Source organism: Ipomoea nil, unplaced genomic scaffold (assembly GCF_001879475.1).
Source record: "Ipomoea nil cultivar Tokyo-kokei standard unplaced genomic scaffold, Asagao_1.1 scaffold2653, whole genome shotgun sequence".
NCBI lineage: Eukaryota > Viridiplantae > Streptophyta > Magnoliopsida > Solanales > Convolvulaceae > Ipomoea > Ipomoea nil.
In genome coordinates, this window is record NW_017619081.1 from 4,602,536 (window position 1) to 4,617,785 (window position 15,250).

Below are 15,250 nucleotides of genomic sequence, written 5' to 3' on the forward strand. Positions count from 1 at the left end.
CTTGCCCGAAACATCCTCGAACTTCTGGAGGCAGTGTTTGATTACCTTCATTTGCTCTAATGAAGCTTCTGCAATTAAAACCATATCATCAGCGAAAAAAAAAGATGAGTGAACTTAGGACCATACCTTGAGAGTTTAACGCCTTTCCAGTTTTTGTCCTGGACTTCTTTTTTTATCATCCGGCTCAGGCGTTCCATACATAGCACAAACAAATAGGGGGAGATTGGATCTCCTTGTCTAATGCCGTGTGTGGGCGTGATCCATTCCAGTTGTGAGCCCTTCCAGAGAATAGCAAGCTTTGGAGTCCGAACACACTCCATAACAATGACAATCCAATGACTTTCCAAGCCTAAACCTTGGAGCGTGTTGTAACACCCCACTTTTTCTAACTCTTAATTACAATTCTAAACCACAATTAACATAAACTAAGCAGCGGATAAACAACTACATAAGATAACTAGTGGGAATGTCACCGCCACAACCACCACTCCATGGTGATTGCATAGGCTAAGGGTAGAACTAGAAACAAGGATTTAATAACTAACATCCATAATAATAACTGAAAGTCATAAGGGGGAAAAAGACACCCCAAAGTCTACATCATCAAACGTCATCCACAACATAAATCTAAAATCCGGAAAATAAAGTCATAATAAAAACATAAAGAGTTTAGACTTCTATAACTACTAGACTAGTCTAACTCGTTCACTTCTCAACGATGGGCCCACCTGGAAGGGGTTTTACAAACAACACATAGACAAATAGGAAAACACCCGTTAGCACAAAGCTAAGTATAACCACACTCAACCCTGTAAAGTACTATATAGTATACTTTGGAAAACATTTGATAACATTCATAATCAACAATCTCATCTCATAGACAACTATAGTTACATCATAGACTTTCTATATGCTTGCAACCTATAATATCAACAGGCATGCTTTAAATACAAATGACTTAACAATATAAATATTTCAACACATAAATATCACAATGAACTCATCGTAACGAACGTATGCTTACAAGCCATTTCATACTATTAAACCCTACGATAACTATCGCCATGCTTTCAAGTTCTCATCATGCAAACTGGATATACAAGACTTCAAAATGTAATTAAACAATCATGCTCGATATACAATCCTGATTCATCATTCTCATTATGCAATCTCATACAGTACTCTACTCAAATGCAATCTCGTGCAATACTATACTCATATGCAATCTCGTGTCATGCTATACTCATATGCAATCTCGTGCCATACTATACTCATATGCAATCTCGTGCCATACTATACTCATATGCAATCTCGTGCAATACTATACTCATATGGAATTATCGTGCAATACTATAAATATACTCATACACTCGAATGTAAAATAGAATACTTTCTGTGGAGGTCTCATTGAGTCATAAATGACTTGCTTTCTATCTTTCTTTTCTTAGAGTCGCAATGACTCACTTCTTTCTTTCTTAGAGTCGCAATGACTCACTCTTTCTCTTTAAATGGACGAGGTAGGAACTTCACCATAGTGTGAATGAACCTATCCTGGCACGGCGTTTAGCCGACCTAATACTCTGATCGTCCACTGAACCACTCTCTTGGTTCTATGTTCAAACTCTGTGGAATCAGGTATCGAACTATTAGCGTGCACACCCCCTGACCAGGATTTCAAACCTGGCGGGCAGTTTCCAACCTCGTAACGTGGGAATACACCGCGTTACATATACTGGGACCGCAATGTCCATAAAATCATCCGAGAGGACATAGTCCAAACGGGGTCCTCCAAAACCTCACCGATATAGATAATACATAAATATATCTCTCATGCATCAATCTCATGCATGCAACATCTCAACAACTTCTCAATGCATCAAATAATGATATACCACATGCTTATGGATTTTGAAAGTAATACTTGGGCTCACGTTGGCCACTTATGCACTTTAAAACATGATATACTTGAGATGTAAAAATACTCTACAACATGCTCGTCAACCATATATAAAGATCATAAAATTCTCAAGAATACAATATCATACTCGGTTTGCAACATAACAAATTCTATATATTTCTATCAACAAAATATGCTTCAAATCTCATTGATCAAACAACACATTCTAGTCATGCTTTCTTAATAAGTCATATTTTCAAAGTGATCATGTTTCTCTACTCAATAAAAAACTAACATCAGGCAACAAGTTAAAGCATTTCTCTTTCACAGTGAACTTCAAAACATATACTGTGTAGCAAAATCCTCACTAAATCCTTCATAACATGCTCATTTTTAATCCAAATTCAACGAAATCAAAGCCAAAACGTGCATCGAGACGGCCCCGAGGTACCGAGCCACAAGGGCCCGTGACACCTGGCCCGAAACGACATGTAGCCGAGCCACAAGGGCCCGACCACTGCACAAAATCTTCTCAGAACAATGCTCAGGGACCTAGGGCGGGACTCCTCATGAGCCGCCCCCCTAAAGCCGCTATATAGATGGGCCTAGGCAACGGCCCTCTCCTAGGGCCGTGTCTTAGGCCCGGTTGGCCCCGGCTCTAGCCGGCGGCCTCCATGATGGGCCGCGGCTAGGGCCGTTACTCTGGTCTGGTGCACACTGTGTGTGCACCAGATAGATCATTTCATCTGCAAAACACATTTCAAGCATGTCTAACACAACCAAAACTTTATCAACACCTCATAAACAAGTAATATATTACTTCCTAGCTCAAACACAACAAGAATCTACCATTCAAGAACTAAGCTTCACAGAGCCAAAATAAAGAGTGGGAGTCCATGGGGTTATACCTTTGTAGATTCCTCCTATTTGTTGGGATTCCACCTTCTTCCCAAGCTAGCTACACCCTCCTTCACCTCCTAAACACCTCAAACAAACCAAACAACAACCTTAAGACTAAGTTCTCAGAGAAGAAAGCTAGGAAGGAAAGCTAGAAGAGATGAAATGCTATGAAACTTACTGTGGTTTTTCTTGGATGTCTTGTGGAGCTTTTGGGGAGGAAGACAAGGTTGGGAATCAAGAGTCCAAGTCTGATTGTGTTCTTATTTATAGGGGCACTAAACCCTAGGAGAATCCACAATGATTGGTGGAGGGTAAAAATGGAAAAAGATGGCTAAAGAATGCATCATACAAAGGCTCTTGGGAGCTTGTGGTTCACCTAGCAACATGAACCCAAGGCTAGAAATGCTATTTTAAATACTTTGGGGTTGAAAATGAATTTTCTCAAAAAGTTTTCTAGATGAACACTTGTTTAAAGCTTCTTTGAATTCTCTCGGTCTCACTCAGATTGGTTTCTCAATTTAAAACTTGTTACGCGAGTTACCCAAAAATTTAGGATTTTGGATTTATAAAGGAATTTTGGTGTTGAATTAATTTAAAATGTGTCCAAAATAATTTATTCAAACACCAATTGATCGCAAAAAATTTTAATGGAGTGAAAATGGCTATTTTGGAATTTCTGAAAATTGGATTTATAAAATAAAATTTTGGGTTGTTACACGTGTCCTGCAAGAAGTCCCAGGAAAGCCTATCATAAGCTTTCTCTTGATCAATCTTAAGGGTCATCGCTTTTAGACCCCCTCTTTTTATTCTCATGGTGTGGAGGAGTTCCTGGTACACCGCGATGTTATCTATGATCTAGCGTTGCGTTACAAAGCTACTTTGTTCCTCTCCCACTACCTGATTCATAACATCCTTCAACCTATTCGTGATAATTTTTGTAACAATTTTATACTTAACGTTGCAAAGGCTGATTGGTCTGAACTGGGTGACAAACTCGGGGTGTTGCACTTTTGGTATCGACGCTATTAGCGTGTCATTCTAGTTTCTTGGCATCTTTGCCGTACGGAAGGTCTCCAGAATTGTGTCAGCTAAGTCTCCTTCAATTTCCTTCCAAGCTCTTTGGTAGAAGCCAGCGTGGAACCCGTCTGGGCCTGGTGCCTTGTAAGGGGCCATTTCGAAAGCAGCAGCCTTTATTTCCTCCTTCGTGACACTCCTGCATAAGGTAGAAATGTCAGTTTTTTCAAGTGTTTTTAGGGTTGGGCAGTCATACCTTGTATTTGCCGTTGTTGTTTCCCCCATGAAAAGAGTCTGAAAATGTTCCTGTATCATCTTCATAATTTGCTCCTCGTCAGAGGTCCAGTTGCTGCTGCTATCCTTTAAGCTCGACACTAGGGTTTTTGCTTTTTTGACTTTTGTTATGGCATGATAGTATTTAGTGTTGCGGTCACCGGACGTAATCCACTCTTCTCTTGACCTTTGAAACCAGATTAGCTCCTATTTATAAAGGATGTCGTCCAACCCAGTCTTCAGTTTTGCTTCTAGTTTGATTAAACCTCCTTTCTTCCCATAATTTCTGGCTCGTGGGATGCCATCAATCCTAGCAATGGTCTGTTTCCTTTTTCTTTCTAAGTCACCAATCGCCTCCTTACTCCACGTCGTCTCTTTCATTGAGTTAAGCTTTGAGTCAAAGTCGGTGTTGGTTGAACTTCTCCAAGTGCTAGAAACAAGCTTCCCAAAGTCTTCGTGTAAACCCCATATCGCTTGAAACTGGAATCTTTTCGATTTAATATGATTAATCCGATCCTCCAGCGTTACCAAAATGGGGTTGTGATCTGAGGTCAGGTTCGATAGGTGTGATATAGCCGCGTTAGGGAAAATATACAGCCAAGCTTCCGTACATATGGCAGCCAACTTTGAAAGTGTTGGCGGATGGCGGATCCGCCATGTTTGGTTATGGCGGATCCGCCATGCTTTTGGCGGTTTGACCATGTCAAACCGCCAAAAAAAAGTGTTTGGTTGTGCAACAGTTTGGCTCCAAATCACTACTCTTGCAAACACTGCAAAATGCAGCATTTGCAATTGGCATTTTGGGGAAAATTTAATTTTTTCCAAAACGCCCCTATTTAAAATAAAATAAAATTAACTTGTAATTGAGGAACCGTGTTCGGCTCCTCAATGTTGCCCATTCAGGGCGACGAATGGTGGTTCGTTACTTCGTTATTTGTAGAGCCTTGAGGCTCCTTAAATAGGAGCCTTAAGGCTCCACTCCCACTTTTCCCACCGATGTGGGACGGTGGAAAAAGTGGGATAATAAGAAGGGAGCAGCATGCGCTGCTCCCTTCTTTTTTATTTTTTTAATTTAATTATTATTATTATTGTTGTTGTTGTTGTTATATTGTTATTGTTATTATATTATTATTCAACCTATTGAGTGACGTTTTATTATTATTATTATTATTATTATTATTATTATTATTATTATTATTATTATTATATTATATTATATTATTATTATGTATACTCTTATAGGTCATTTTACATGTTAATCGCTAATCTAAATCGCTAATTTTATCAAATATTTTTTTACAAACCGCTAATACAATTCACTGGTTAAACCTGCTAATATAATCCGATATCTGATAGCCGCTAACACAATCCGCTACCACTAACCGCTAACCGCTGATAACCAAACAAGCCCAAAAAGTCAATCTGAGTGAAACCGGAAAGGAACCTGTGAAACCCGAACCAAGTGTTTTAACTAGAAACTATTTTCATGAAATCTATTTTTTACCCCAAGTTATTCAAAATCACTTTTTGGACTATGGTCCATGATGCAAGTGAACCAACAACTTTCTTCAAAACCTTTGTCTGATATATGCTAGAAGCCAAGCCAAGTTACCATTTTAACCTCCACCAATCATTGGTTTCTCATCTAGGGTTTTGCACCCTTTATATTCTACACTATTCCATTGTTTTTCCTGATCTCTTTCTTTGCCTCTCCACCCTTGAGTTCTCTGTTAGAAAAAGAAACATACACAGTAAGTTTCCAAGCCTCATTCTCATCCATTCATTCCATCTTATTCTTTGAGGTTTTCATCTTCTTTGCTTCCAATCTCTGAGGTTCCTTTCTTATGTGTTGTTTGTGTGGTTTGTTTTAGGAGTCTAGAAAGTGAAAGTGGTGGAAGTTGAGTAGACATGAAGAAGGGATCCACACAAGAAGAAGAAGAAGAAGAAGCTAAGGTATAAATCATGGACTCGCAAACTATATTTTGACTATGTGAATTGCTAGAATGAGAAATAGATGTGTAAAAATGCTAGATAAATGTTGTTGTTGGGCTATTTGTGAGTTGTGGTTGATCTATGATTTGAATTATTATGGTTTAGAAGTGTTGGTTTGCACTGGTTTTGGTGTACATGTGAAGAAGGAGGTGTCTGGTGCACACAGAAGGTGCACCAGATCACCCAACGGAGCTAGCCAACGGACCCTGGCAAGGTCCATTGAGCAACGGACCTTGGCACGGTCCGTTGTCTGGCACCGTGGTTTGGCGGAGCCTAGTGGCAGGGCTTCTCAAGTCCCGTCACCAAGCTCCGCTAGGCCAAAAAACTTTCTGGTCGGGCCCTTTGTGGCTCAGTTACGCGTTGTTCGGAACGGGACTTGTGGGCCCTTGAGGCTCGGACACTCGGGCTCATTACGACGCACTAGTAGAAGTTAGTTTCGTTTGATTTGGAGTTAGAAAGCATGATTTACAGTTAGAAATGTTGAAGATGAACTTTCTGTTGTTTGTTGTTGTCTGTGAACTATATCAGCAAGTGAATATAATGCATAGCTTTTGAGAATATATATTTAATTGACAAGCATGTTTAACTACTTGATAATATTTGTTGAGAAGTTTTACTAAGTATTTGAGAATTTGGCATGAATAGTGCATGATTTCCCTGTTTTACAGTAAATAGAACTGCTAGCATCTGAGTGTGTTTTGAGTTGAGAAGCATGATCAATACTTGTTAAGTATTTATTGAGAAGATTTGCTAAGTGTTGAGATTTTATTGTGTAGTAGTGTATATTTCCATTTCACAGTAAAGAACATGTTAGTAGACAAAGCATGAAATTGGTCCTTGAGTATTTGTGTAGCTTTTAAGTTCAAGTTATGAAATATCATATTAGCATTTGCTTACAAGAATTATTTGATTAAATATGCTAATTTCATTTCTTAGCTCATGGATAGTATAATTGTTGAGATTATTGAGATTTCTTGCATAAGTCGCTGTTTTACAAACTTGCACTCGAAAAGGACATTTTGCCACTTTTAAAGACTAAGTACAGTAAAGGCTCAAAGTGAAGCCTTAAGCTATTTTCAAAACCTATATCTATTTTGGAAAATCACTATTTATTTGCATTGAGAAGAATGCATGATAATTGATTTCCAAAATGCGAGAAAGAGAAGTTGTTTGAGATTTTTGTGCATTGCAAAGCTTGCATATTATTGAGAAATTGCATGAGAAGAGAAATTGCATGAGAAAGAAGTTGCATGAGATATATATGTGATCTATTTATTGTGAGGAAAACTTGTTTTGGAGGACCGTTAGGACTATGTCATTTCGAAAGAAAAAAGAAAGAAAGAAGTTTGAGAAAAGAAATAAGCGGTCACAGAGGACCGACAGATATTTTGAAAGTGACTTGGTCGATATTCCCGAGTAAGAAACAGTCACAGAGGACCAGTAGATATTTAGAAGTAACGAGGTTGATATTCCCGAGTTACTAGGTTGGAGACTACCCGTCGGGCTTGGAATCCTGGTTAGGAGTGTGCACACTGAAAGTACGATACCTGATTCCACAGAGAAAGAAAGATTAAAGAACCACCAGTACTGGTTCTGTGGGCGATTTGAGTATTGAGCCGGCTAGATTGCCGAGCCCGGATAGGTCCATTCACGATTCGTGAAGTCTTACCTCCCCCATGAGTTAGAGGTTCCGTTGATACGGATGTGGCGGCTACAAGAGTTTGCACCGTTCGCTACGGCCGAGTACCTGCTTCGCACAAAGAAGAGCAAAGAGATTCATGAGAAAGTTTAAGAAAGAGGAAATAAAGAAAGAAAGAAAGAAAGAAAGATGAAATCAAGTCAAGAGACTCAATAGAAACCTCCACAGAAAAAAAATATTTCTTTTTACATAAGAGCGAGAGTATATATATATATATATATATATTTATTTATTTATTTATTTATTTATTTATATTTATAGCATCATGATTATCTTATTGCATGATTTGCACTAAAGTATGATGAGAAGTATAATACTTTGTTGATGTTTATGAGTTGGCATGATAGCATGAGATTGCTTGTTAATTTAAGTACATCTTTATCTTTCAGTTTGAGTTTGAGTATTGAGCTACGATTTGAAATATCTGTTTCAAGCATGAGAATTATGTTTAAGTTGAGTAATTGAGAAATCATGATTATATGATATATAGGTTGCAAGCATATAGAGTTGTTTATGAGCATGATTTGAGATTGTTGTTTATGTGTTGAAAGTATTTGAGATTAAGTGTGCTTGCCAAATGATTTTCAAATCTATATCTATAGTACTTTACAGGGTTGAGTGGCTTTATACTTAGCATTCGTGCTAACAGGCTTATTTTCCTACTGTTTTTATAACCCCTTTCAGGGTTGAGTGGAGTGTTTGAGCGCGCACGAGTTAGATTAGTGCGTAGACTTTGAGTTAGTAGTATCTAGTTTAGATTCTACTGTTGAACTTTTGATGTTAGAATCTTTTGTTGGTGCTTGGACAACGGGGCTTGTTTCCCTAGTTTTAAGGTTGTTAATTGATGAAGTTTGACCTTGTTTAGTTTATCCTTTTTAGCATGTGTAGTCACCGCGAGCGATGACTGTAGCGGTAACACTGGTTGGATGATTTTGGTTGAATTAAGTTATTGAATCTTTCTTTTAATCTTGTTTAGATTATTTTGTTAAGTTAAGTATTTAGATTTAGTTTAAGAAAAAGTAGGGTGTTACACTTGGTGCTCCACCGGTATCTCATGTGTTATTTGCATATGATTGTTTTTGTTCTTTGGTTGCCTAATTCAATGATGACTCGTATTTACAAGGCCCGTTACTTTCCTTATTGCTCCTTCTTTGAGGCTAAAATTGGCAATAACCCATCATATATTTGGAGAAGAGGATCTCGCCGCTGCATTGGGGATGGCAGAACTACAAAAATAGGCGAGGATCCTTGGTTGCCAGATGACACAAATCCTTTTGTCATGACATCGCTGCATGAGATGATCGCTGCTGCCCCGGTTTCATCTCTCCTTAATACGCATGGCACTGCATGGGATCATGAGTGTGTGAGCTAGGGATATTTTTGAGCCACGGGACGCACAGTTGATTATGAATATTCCCATAAGCAAAAGGTCCCCGGCAGACTCTTGGTTATGGGCAGCTGACTCCAAGGGTAATTACACGGTTAAATCATGTTATCGGAAGCAGGTTGGGGAAATATATAGATGATGCTCGTTCTTGGGCAAATTAAAACTCTGGGATTTGCAGGTTCCTCCTAAGGTGAGAAGCTTTTGTTGGCAACTTGCTTCTCAATACATAATTGCCAAACGTGTAGCTTGTTTGTTAATGTGCCATTTGTGTCGACGGTAGGAGGAGTCGACAATACATTTGTTTGCAACTTGCAGTGAAGTTAGGAGGATTTGGCACACCATAAATTTGCCGGTTTCCATCCCTATCACGGTAATATCTCCAACTGGTTTTTTGAGAATTTTTTAGACACTTTAAATGGGGATAACTTGTGTAAATTTGCAATAGTTTGTTGGAGAATGATTCTGTGTGCAGTGTAAAAACATTATTTATTCTATGGACTCTGTGCTGCGTTCTACTCTATCTTTTTGTAATAATTGGAGGAGCGTTAATGATGGTACGTGCCTCACCTGTTGCCTTACCTGGTGATGAGGAATGTTGGAGGCCTCTTGTTCACGGACGTTTAAATTAGCTCAACACAGATGTGCAATCGTTATATCCTACACCACGGCGCACATAGCACTGTGCGCCGCGCGCCTCCCAAAACGACGTCGTTTTGGGTAGTGTTGGGAGGCGCGGTAGGAAGTTGCTGAGATTATGTGTATTTGTTCACAACGTTATGTGTATTTGTTCACAACGTTATGTGTATTGGTTCATACAGTTATGTGTATTTTTTATACAATTATGTACATTCTTTTTATACAATTATGTACATCCGAATCAGAAGAATTACATCATGTATCTGGGATGCAATCTCCTTTACATCATCAATTATTAAGCCAAAAGAAGAATTATAAGAATTAAGAGATAAAGCATGATAGACAAGCTGGCAGTCTGTTTCGATCAACATCAATATCACCGTAGCCCAAATCCTTCACCTATTCTTTCACATCGAAATAACCAGCATACGTAGTACTTTTTGCAACAACGAGGACACCCATATCATCTCATAAAATCCATCCCATTCCCATAACGCCATTGCTTGAGTCCATAGCCACATTGTGGCCATTTATATCCTACACCACGGCGCGCGTTGCACTATGCGCCCAGATACAAAACGACGTCGTTTTAATTTTTTTTTTTTTTTGAAATTTTCCGCCCCAGTGAATGGCAGTAGTTTTTTCTTAAAAAAAAAAAATCGCTGTTCAAGAATGTACATAATGTTATACTAGAATACACATAATGTTATACATGAATGTACATAATTATATAACAAAATATACATACTCTTTTTAAAAGATAATACACATAATCTAACATAATACATAATAAACATAAACTTTTAACATAATACACATCAACTCTTAACATAATACACACAAATTTTCTGATTCGGATGTACATAATTGTATAAAAAGAATGTACATAATTGTATAAAAAATACACATAACTGTATGAACCAATACACATAACGTTGTGAACAAATACACATAACGTTGTGAACAAATACACATAATCTCAGCAACTTCCTACCGCGCCTCCCAACACTACCCCAATTTAATTAGGCAATTCTAAGTTTACAAATGCAAGATAATATAGTCAAGATTGATTATAATTGTCAATGAAATAATTCTATAGGTATGGTTGAAACCAAATACGGGACATAAGGAGAGAAAATAAAAATTAGGGCATAAAATATTAAATATATACTAATATTGAAGAGCTAACTCCTGATTGTCAAACAAGGACATTGCGAGTTTCACTCCAATTTGTTGTGTGATTTGAATACTCTTTTTGTCAATAAATCCCCAAAGTAGTTAATATGATTGGTTTAATTATATTTTTTTATTTCTTTATTTTTTAAAACAATTATTATTATTATTATTATTATATTTTTTTTTTAATTTTTCATCATATTAATAAAATACTTGGTAAATAAATATATAGCACTCTTTTGTATTATAACTTTGATATTTAATTAAAAAATAATGCACAAAAAAAGATAATAGACAATGTAGTAAATATAACCAATTGATGAATTTGTACATTGGAGAAATATAAAGACAATATAACTAAGAAAATTATTTCTCTTAACTAATTTATTGATAATGAATAATTTTTTTTAATAAAGACATTGTAGGGACAATGTAGCGAATTTGAATGTAAATAATTTTTATATTGGAGAAAAATAAATACAATATAACTAATGGAATTATTTTTCTTATTTAATTTATTGATAATGAATAATTATTTTGAATAAAGACATTGTAGACACATAATTCTAAATTAAAGAAATGCATATGTATTATTTTTTGTGGTAGCTATTATATTATTATTTTAATTTAATAAGAGTAAAATAGATTACTAATTATGCCAACTTTGATTGGGATGGGGTTCGAACCTAAGATCTTTCTTATTGAATTCACTGAGTAAGTTAACGGTGAACTAACAGAAATTAACGGAAAAGATAATATTTAACGGAAAAGTTAACGGAAAATCATATTCATTAAGGATAAATTAGGAAATCTTAAGGAAAAATTAAAAGCTGATCAATCTGAGCCATTCATTTAATTAAAAAATTTGACCGCCATTTTTTCTACCCATTATAGGCCTAACTCTCTTGGCCTCTTATTAGTATAGTATAGTATATATATATATATATATATATATATATATATATATATATATATATATATATAGAGAGAGAGAGAGAGAGAGGGGTTCCTGTGAGGTTAGGTCTTCCCATGCGGTCAGTGCGGCATACACCATTAGGTATGCATAAATGCACCATACAGTGTTCAAAAATACACCAGAATGAAATGCCAAAAAATACACTACACATAATGGTGTATTTATGAACACTGTGTGGTGCATTTATGCATACCTAATGGTGTATGCCGCACTGACCACACGGGAAGACCGGACCTCACAGGAACCTGGCCCTATATATATATATATATATATATATATATATATATATATATATATATATATATATATATATATATATGAGTGAATTCCATTTTTGGTCCTACTGTTATAGAGGCGTTTCCAATTTTAGTCCACCTTAATTTTTTTTGCCACTTTATAACCACTATTATTGAATGTGTTCCACTTTTAGTCCCACTGTTAGTATTTCCATCAAGAGGCCGTGTAATCTAGGGGTATTTTGACATTTCTTCTCATCCAAGACTATGTTTGAATAAAGAAATGAGAACATTAAACCTAAAACCTAAGAAACATCGTCGGCCCATGTTGGAACGAACGAAACGATGTTGCTTTGGTTTCCCATTCTCGTTGTTCGAAGAGCCATCTTCGAATATCGGAGGAGGAGGACGAAGCGCTTGGATTAAAAGAGAACAAACAAATATTAAAAGACCAAAATACCCTTTGATTATACGGCATCTTGACGAAAATATTAACGGTGGACTAAAAGTGGAACACATTCAATAACAGTGGTTGTAAAGTGGCAAAAAAAATTAAAGTGGACTGAAATTAGAAATGCCCCTATAACAGTAGGACCAAAAATGGAATTCATATATATATATATATATATATATTAAAAAAACCACCGACTATGTAATTAATTTTGAAATCATTAATCGCAATTTTTTAAAGGATAACAGTTGTAACCGACATATATATTGTTGAGATACTAATATGATTGACATTTGGTACAACTAAATTAGGTTGTGCCCAATCCAATCAAAAGCCACACCAATTTAGGTTAAATAAAAGGCCATAAAACCAATTTACATGTAAGTAATAATATTTTTTTTTTCTTTTGATATGATGTATGCAAATGTATGATTATGATTTTAAACTAGTATTGTCAAAACAGAGTGGCGGGCACGTCAAAGCCTACTATTTAGTTGGCCTTAAAAAATCAAATCCCCGATGTCTTTATTGCGGGAAGGGATGGATTGGTCGGCTCGCCAAGCTTAGCCTATTTTGATAAATATATTTTAAACACAATAAATATATTAATAAAATTATTATATCTATAAAATTTAATAAGTGCTAATAATGTTACTTTTTAAATAGAATAAAATTATTGTAGTATTTATTAGTTGAATCAACTTTTTTTTTGGGATATTATTGTGTTATGCCATTACAGTTTCTTTCTAATTTTACCTTTCACATTTTACATTTTTGCCTTTTTCTTTAACATTCCACCTCCATTGAGGCTCAAACCCACAACCTCCTATGTGAGAATCCAACTTTGGTACCATTAAATCACATCCATACACATGTGAATATATAGTTAATAGTTTTTAGATAATTTAACTTAAGAATAGTTTTTAATCAATGAATATATAATGTGTATCTAGTTTAATACAATTTCTCATTTCAAAATTTAGCTTGTATTTATTTTTTATTATTTTTTAAAAAATTTAAAACTCACTTTTTCCAAAAGAGTTTGTTTTCCATTTACATTATCTTACTTAATGTGTTATATATGCATGATTCACTTATGGTAAACCGTAAACAAAACATTATTATTTCAGTATCAGTGTTAAAACTTTAATTAGAATATGAATATGAATAAAATCAAAGATAAAACCTATTTGCATTTGCTACAAATGTAACCTACTAAGTCCAATGTGCTTTTTTTTTTTTTTTTTTTTTTTTTTTTTTTTAAAGTCCAATGTACTTTTTAGAAATTTTAAATTTATGTTACATACTCGTTTTTTTTTTATCATAAAAAATCATGATTTCACATTCTAATAGTTATCAGATTTATATGTTTCTTCTTCAATTCTTCAATCACGCATTTGTGCATGTTTACAAATTACAACCAGCTTCATTTATAAATATTAATTAATCGTCCCGGGGCATAGCTCAAGTAGTCAACAAATCCAAAATAATTCTAAGTTTTGTTGTGTAGCAGTCGCATGAGGATGATTCGAATCCTACCAATGACCAAAAAAAAAAAAAAAAAAAAAAAAAAAAAAAAAAAAAAAAGATATATGGTTTGACCTTGTGTTTGGACATTACTGTACAAGTATTCAAAGACTTGTTACCCAGCCTCTCAATTGAGACACATCTTGCGATTTATCTCATCCACCAATCTCTAAGACAGGAGCGTGAGGCCTGCATTAGCTTAGCTCAGTGGTTTAATAGACAGTATTTGAGAGAAGAGATCAAAGTTTGAACCTCAACATCGGTAATGTAGAGATTATGCTCAAAGTGAACAGATTCTTTGTGCCGTTGTGCGTCAACCTTTTAGGAGAAGACATGAACGATGAGTGATATTTAACTATTTAAGTTTGTGATACAACATCTAAATTAATTAAATAAAAATTAAATACAATGTACTACACTCTTTTAATGAAACTTGAGTGGATTTAATTTCTAATATTAAAGTTAGGTATCTTTAGTGGTTTTTGCCCTATGAAGGAATTGAATAGCATAAACATACACTCCGTAAATAAATAAATAAATGCAGAGTAAGTTGTTACGTGCCCTATACTATCTGATCCATCTACCTTTCTCAAGACTCAATTAAATTAAAGATGAATCTTGGAAAAAATGCAAAAATTAAATGAATGGCGACTAAATATTAAATAATAGTACCACTTACAAGAAAATAATGAGGTACATTATTATTATTATTATTATTATTATTATTATTATTATTATTATTATTATTATTATTATTATTATTTAATAAAAAATATAATTAAAAAAATTTTAAAAAATAAAATATATGGAGAGTCGAATGTTCGGCTCCCCTTAGTTTTGCCACTTTTCTCACATCGGTGAGAAAAGTAACATGGGAGCCTTGAAGCTCCTATAAAAGGAGCCTTAAGGCTCTAATTTAAAAATTAAGCTTGCCCATCCGTTGATGGGCAAGCAGTGAGCCAGCGAAACTAGCTCTTGTTATTCAAGGATTAGAAATGGCTTTACAGTAATTTTTTTTTCTTTTCGAAATGGCTTTACAGTAATTTTTTTTTTCTTTTTATAAATATAGAGGTGTTTTGGGAAAAT